The sequence below is a fragment of the Neolamprologus multifasciatus genome, chromosome 15, assembly GCF_963576455.1.
Source record: "Neolamprologus multifasciatus chromosome 15, fNeoMul1.2, whole genome shotgun sequence".
NCBI classification, from domain to species: Eukaryota; Metazoa; Chordata; class Actinopteri; order Cichliformes; family Cichlidae; genus Neolamprologus; species Neolamprologus multifasciatus.
Genome location: NC_140453.1, coordinates 916,933 through 922,932, shown reverse-complemented (window position 1 = coordinate 922,932; position 6,000 = coordinate 916,933). Strand labels below are relative to the sequence as shown.

The 6,000-nt window shown below is 43.8% G+C and overlaps 1 protein-coding gene across 5 annotated transcripts in view; it reads left to right on the top strand.

The window, feature by feature from the left end:
- Positions 1 to 434: 434 nt before the first annotated feature.
- Positions 435 to 6,000, top strand: part of fam49a (family with sequence similarity 49 member A) — a 34,404-nt gene continuing 28,838 nt past the window's right edge. For 4 of the 5 annotated variants that reach the window (XM_085133918.1, XM_085133921.1, XM_085133919.1 and 1 more), the window contains exon 1: positions 435 to 575. The gene's annotated coding sequence lies outside the window, so the exon portion shown is untranslated. The remainder of the gene's footprint in view (positions 576 to 6,000) is intronic. The other variant, XM_085133920.1, reaches the window with a different exon arrangement.

The following is a 6,000-nucleotide window of genomic DNA, read 5'->3' as shown; positions in this document are numbered from 1 at the left end:
GCCAAATAACTCATTAATGTTCTTCCTAGTTTACTGTCATCAATGTGAAATAAATCAAGAAATCCTTATGAGTCATCAAAAAAGCTGATTTAATCTGTACATTTCAACACACTGAGAATATGTAATACAGACAAATCTCATTATGTCGTAGCCTGATTTGTCTGTTTTAAAATTACCTGAATGCGTAAACCTTTATGTTTAATGAATGATAAAACATATAAAGCTTATTATATTTTCATCGTGAACTTTCAGTTTGAGACGGAAAAGCTCTGCCAGGCACTGTGGAGGCTAAATAATTTCCCGCATAATCATTGGATATTAAAAAGAAGAAAAGAGTGAATTTAATTGGCTTCTCTCGTACTGTCCCTAATATCGACCAATCGAAACGGGAGTGGGCGGGGCTTGAAACTGGACTTTTCTTCACGGCTTTTCTGCTGGCAGAGGGAGGGGTGATGAGAGTGTTGTTTTCTGTTGCTGCCGGGAACACACAGAGCTGCCAAGGTCGGTGAAAGTACTGCACACAGCCAGGCTTCGGTGCTGAGCTCCCGTAGACTCCTACACCGAGAGACTTACCGGTGAGTTTTCAGGTTTGCGCAACTTTGATTCGTGTTTTGCCGGCCACAAAGATGGTGGGGTCTGTGGCTTAACTTTACTTGGTGTCTTGCCAAAATGTGTACCCCGTACAAATCGGGGACTGTCAAACGAGTTCACATGGAGTAATGGGGAGCAGGCGGAGGAAGCGCCAACTTGCTAGCTAATATTAGCTCCTGAAATGAGTTACGTGGTAGCGTAATTGTTGTACTAAGTCTTATCTGCCCGCGGTTTTGTTCTATTGATATTCCCATATGTTGTGATTTCTTTCCCGAGGTTTACTTACTGGTGCTAGCTTCGCGGTCCGGTTAGCCCACAAACTTAGCTCGGGACTGCCGGAGGCGTTAAATTCGAGCCACACTGCTCTTGTTTTCCTCTTCTTGATTTATAGAAACACATTGTTTTTGTTTTATTTTGATAGCAGATATTTGTTAGAACCCGGTTTGGTGAAAAAGTTATAACAGTTTAACAACTATCTCCGTCTGAAATCACTGCTGTGTAGACACCGCTGCAGGCTGATAACAGTGTCCGGTTCATCCTCAGGCAGGTGGTTGGATTAAATGATTTCCTTTCTACTGCTGTAATTTCTGACTGATTGCTGCCTCTTGAACTGGCAGAGGGGGAAAGGCGGTTATAATAGATTTGTGGCCTCAGTCTGCAGCTGATAAAAGTAGTTGTTTGTGTGTCCTGACATGATCTACAACGTGGAGCTCTGCGTCGGCCCTCCTGGTGTTATTCCAGGCTATACTTTATTATTTCCTATTACAACAACAACACACCTCCGCCCCTGGTTCATTCAGCCCAGTACCTCCATCCATTGCAGTGCTGCCATGTAGGTGGTGGAATCTAGATTCACTGCGCCTTGCCAGAGGAATTAACCAAACATAGTCCAAGAGCCGGGTGCAAATTTGTTCACAGCCTGCAGCACAGGCAGACTGACAGACTTGTCTTGACTCAGATCTCTAAATTTGAAAACCAACTTGATATGCAAATTTTTCCAGGCAATAAGAGGAATGTGCCCATCAAGGCCCTGGTGTACTGAAATGGCGCTCTTTTGTTCAAGAGGACATACAGCAACAGCTGCACTTCCCAACTGTGTGTGTGTGTGTGTGTGTGTGTGTGTGGTGGGGCATGTGTGAGCAGATTTGTCCTGTTTCAGTCAGTATTCCAGGGAGTTATTGCAGCGTTTCTGGAATGCTGGTTAACTTTTCAGAGTTCTGCATGTTAGACAATAGCTGGTGTGAATGAACCTGATCTCACATGAAGGGAGTTGAAATGCTTTGCATGTTATTTGCATGGCCAAGCACAACTAGTAGTGGTGTTCACACTGAAACAGTGGAGATGTGCTCGGACACGCAGAGTCATACATGCTGCAGCATTTAAGCCAGTTGTGTTTGACTTTATTAGACGTTTGGTCCAATAAGAGGTCCTCTGCACTACTGGGAAGGACCTTTGTTAAATATTCTTCTGAATGCATATTGTTCTAGTGATCTGTGGAGCATCAGAGTGATGCATACTGTGTTCTGTACACTGGGTGTGACAAGAACGAAACTATCTACCTTTGTGTCAACAATGTGGCTAAAGTAACCGATGTATCAGTTTATATTTCTTTGCCTGTGGTTGCTGTAAACCATTCCACATATTCCAACATTCCCAGCTAAAAATGTGTCAGACTTTAAAAATTAGGCATGGCACAATTTGAATGGCGTGTCCGGCACTCTGCTCGCCCATCGTCCTGTCAGAAAGCTGCCAGATATCAAGTCTCGTAGTTCTGCGCTCTCACTGCTCAAGGTTTTCTTTGCAACAGAAAAACAGGATATGGTATCTCACACCCTGTCGAACAGTGGCATATTTGTACTTTGTGGTTTTTCAACCTGCTGTTGCATTACAGGTTGTCTGAGGGAAGCACACGGTGTAACACTGTAACACTTTACACTGCTGTACGTCACAGCTTGGGAAGACTTTGCTCTGAGAGATGCTTTGTAACATGACAATAAAGATGCTTAACTGCTTGAAAAGAAGAGCATGAACGGTCTGTTTCCTATTCCTTTAACAACAACAAAACAGAAACTGTCAGTGTCAAGCTAGCCCAAACTTGCATGTCAGTTTTAATAAACATTATCTTTATGTTGAGTGTGAAGTGCTGTGATTGCACAGGGGAGCCGCTGGTGCCGCCCTGGCAGCCATTCTGCTCGTAGAGTGAAGCAGCAGCTTTACTGGAGCCACTTTATCCTGTCATGGGCTGTTTCAAAGGTAATGTGGTATTTGCAGTTTTTGCTGCTCTCAGACTTCAAACAAACTGCTCACAGCAGCAATTTTTTGTTTGCCCGAGTCCAGCTATGAATCACAAGTCGCTTTGTGATACGACACGAGAAATCCCAAAGGATTTCCTGCTAGCGCTGCACCATTGCCAAGTCCAATATCTCCAGGCTTAAGCTGTGCAAGCAGTGGGAAGTCTTGTCGTGTCATTATTTCACCGTCGACGCCAGCCGAGGCCAGCCTGCAGCTTCTGCAGACTGTCTGGCACATTTTATTTATGCATGGCACATTTTGGGCAAAATGATGCTTCTTCTTTCTGTGTTCGTTTAGCAGTGTGGGCAGTTACTGATGTATGTGCGGAGTGGAAATAGTATATTTGCATAAAGTACGTTAGAGAAGTCAAACATGAGGGCTTTTGGCAGTTATAATAGTTTGAATGTGTACTTCCTTTTAGGATAAGAAAGGATTTGTGTTAGAGTTGTTAAAGTCATGATTTCATTCAGACTGAACAAACTGGCTAAGAGCTCTCCTCCTGTTATCAGCAGCTAGTCATCCAGTTTGCTGTGGACCGTCCGCCACTGCTGACTCAGCCAATGCTGCCATCTGGGCTGGAAGAGAAAACAGGACAGATTTCTCCCTGGCTCCAGAGCCTCGGATGCTCAGCTAACAGATTCTGTGTTTGTGTAGCTGTTTTCATATGTGAGCTGCAGCTTTGAACTTTGTTTAAAAAGACATTTCCAGCAAAGGTGCAGAATGTTAGATGCAGTTTGGTAACAAAAGTTACCGCCGTCTAATCCAGACGTGCAAAATTTTTACCTTGATCATTTGAAAAGTGTCAGTGTTACCCCTCAAAGGTGCTCGATGCTTTATTTTTCCAGCATTTTGAGACCTCATAAGTTTAGGGGTACAAGAGTTGTACAAAAAGCGTGTTTGGTCCAAGACGAGCGAGTTGTGTGTGGACATCTGCGTGAGAGGTCTGCAGATAATAGCGTCTGTGAAGGTTCTCAGTCATCCAGGTCATTGTAGTCAAAGGAGCTTGCAAAGAAAAGCGTCTGAACTTCTTTAAGTTGCTTGAAGACGTTTCACCTCTCATCCAAGAGGCTTCTTCAGTTCTAAGGTCAAATGGTGGAGAGTCCCAGATAATAGCGTAGATCAGCAGTCTCCAGCCTTTATTGCGCCACGGACCGGTTTATGCCCGACAATATTTTCATGGACCGGCCTTTAAGGTGTCGCGGATAAATACAACAAAATAAAACTAGTACTGGTACCGAAAAAAAGAAGATTTATTCATAACACACGTGAAAAGACCCAGGAAAACCAAGTAAACGATAAAAGCGATAACAAAATAACGCTGAAAACTGATAAAAACCCTGAAAACGATACATTTCACACCTGAGCCTCAACTCTCGCGGCCCGGTACCAAACGACTCACGGACCAGTACCGGTCCGAGGCCCGGGGATTGGGACCGCTGGCGTAGGGCGTTTGCAGCGAGTCAGTGCTCACGCTCTGCTCAGGATGCACCGTCGCATAAACCAACCTGAGTAAGTCCAATAGTGAGAACGTGTCTGAGAGATTACATCTGCTGTGGCTATAAATGGGAAGTTTCCCAAAATGAGATTGGAGTTCAGATTTGTATTCCGGGTTTTTCTGGGATCTAAGTTGATGTTTGGGGTAGCTGTGCATGTGGCTGTGCATGTGGCTGTGCATGTGGCTGCGCATGTGGCTGTGCATGTGGCTGCGCATGTGGCTGTGCATGTGGCCATGTTTGGTGCAACAGAAATCAACCTTTGTTGCATTTTTATGGTATTTCTAGCTCCCCCTCCCCCCCCCCCTTTCTTAAGCTACAGTATATTTGGTGTTTGGGTAAAATAGACCCCGCTCTGAAAACACAGTGCTTATCTATGCAGATAAAACTGCGATGTTTTTGGAATGTTCTCGGAGGAAAAAATTCCCTCCTATGTTGGAGGATTTGTTGTTTTGCTCAGAATAATTTCTTCTGCTGCTTTTATGTTTAGTTTTTTTATATTAATTAAAATCTGGCTGTGATTAGCAAAGGCCCACCCACCCTTCTGTTTTCAAGGAAGTGAGCTAAAATGCCTTCAGCTGAGGGTTGGCACCAAGGCCCAGCAACAGCTAAAGAAGGACCCTGAGCTGCTCTCGAGTCCAAGAATAAAACTACCTTTGTATGGGAAGCAAAGGTGGCTGAGTGTAATTGGCTGCGTCAGTTTTGGGGCCCTGTTTCTGTGCATGTTTGCTTTCTGTCACACTGCCTCCATCTCCTGCAACACCTTACTAAACCAGAGCCATTCCCAGTGTTATCCATGACAGCCGTGCTTTTACTGCAGTGACAACAACAAATGTCTGCTGTTAATTAAGGTGATCATTTCAGCTTTAATTGAGTGCTTACTGAAACAATGAGCCTTTTCAGGCTCTCAGTCTGGCTGAGCAAGATAAATAAATCCTAACTGTTAGGACAGCTTATTCTCTTAAAAGCTTAAAATGTTTTTAAAGCCTAATCCTCCAACATTTAGTGTTCACCGCGAATATTGTTCTTAAGCCTCCTGGTTATATTACTCGTTATTTGTGTGCACTAGACCGTGGCTGTCCTGCCGTAGTTCCTGTTTTACGCCGAACTACCCGTCTGTGTGTCTTTTTATCTGTCTGTGTGTGCAGATACGTGTGTGTACAACTGTCCTGCCTCATGACCCTGCACACTTCCCACTCACGTTTCACTTTTTCTGCTTGCATCCTGTCAGCGTGAGAGCGGCTCTCTGTGTCGCTGTTGTTCAGAGCCGTGGTCGTAATGGTCACTTGTGTTTATCTCGCCTGCTCGTGTGTTACTGTTAGTAGTCATTTTTTGGTTTGGTGTGCTGTTGTACTGGGACACAGACTCCCAATTGGCTGTTTTGAAGTTTATTTTATAATAGGAAACTTTTTTTAGTCAATGACATGATTTGAATTCATCCGCTTTTATAACCACAAACTGTGTCACATGGCCTAATAACACAGCAATAGTTGGTTTTGTGGTTTTTGTTTTTTTTACATAATTATTTAAGTTTGATTCGGTTGCTTTGGTTATTGTTCAGGTTTTGCTACTTTGTAATCAACCTGAGATTTATTCTTATGACGTCTGCGTTATTTCTGGTATT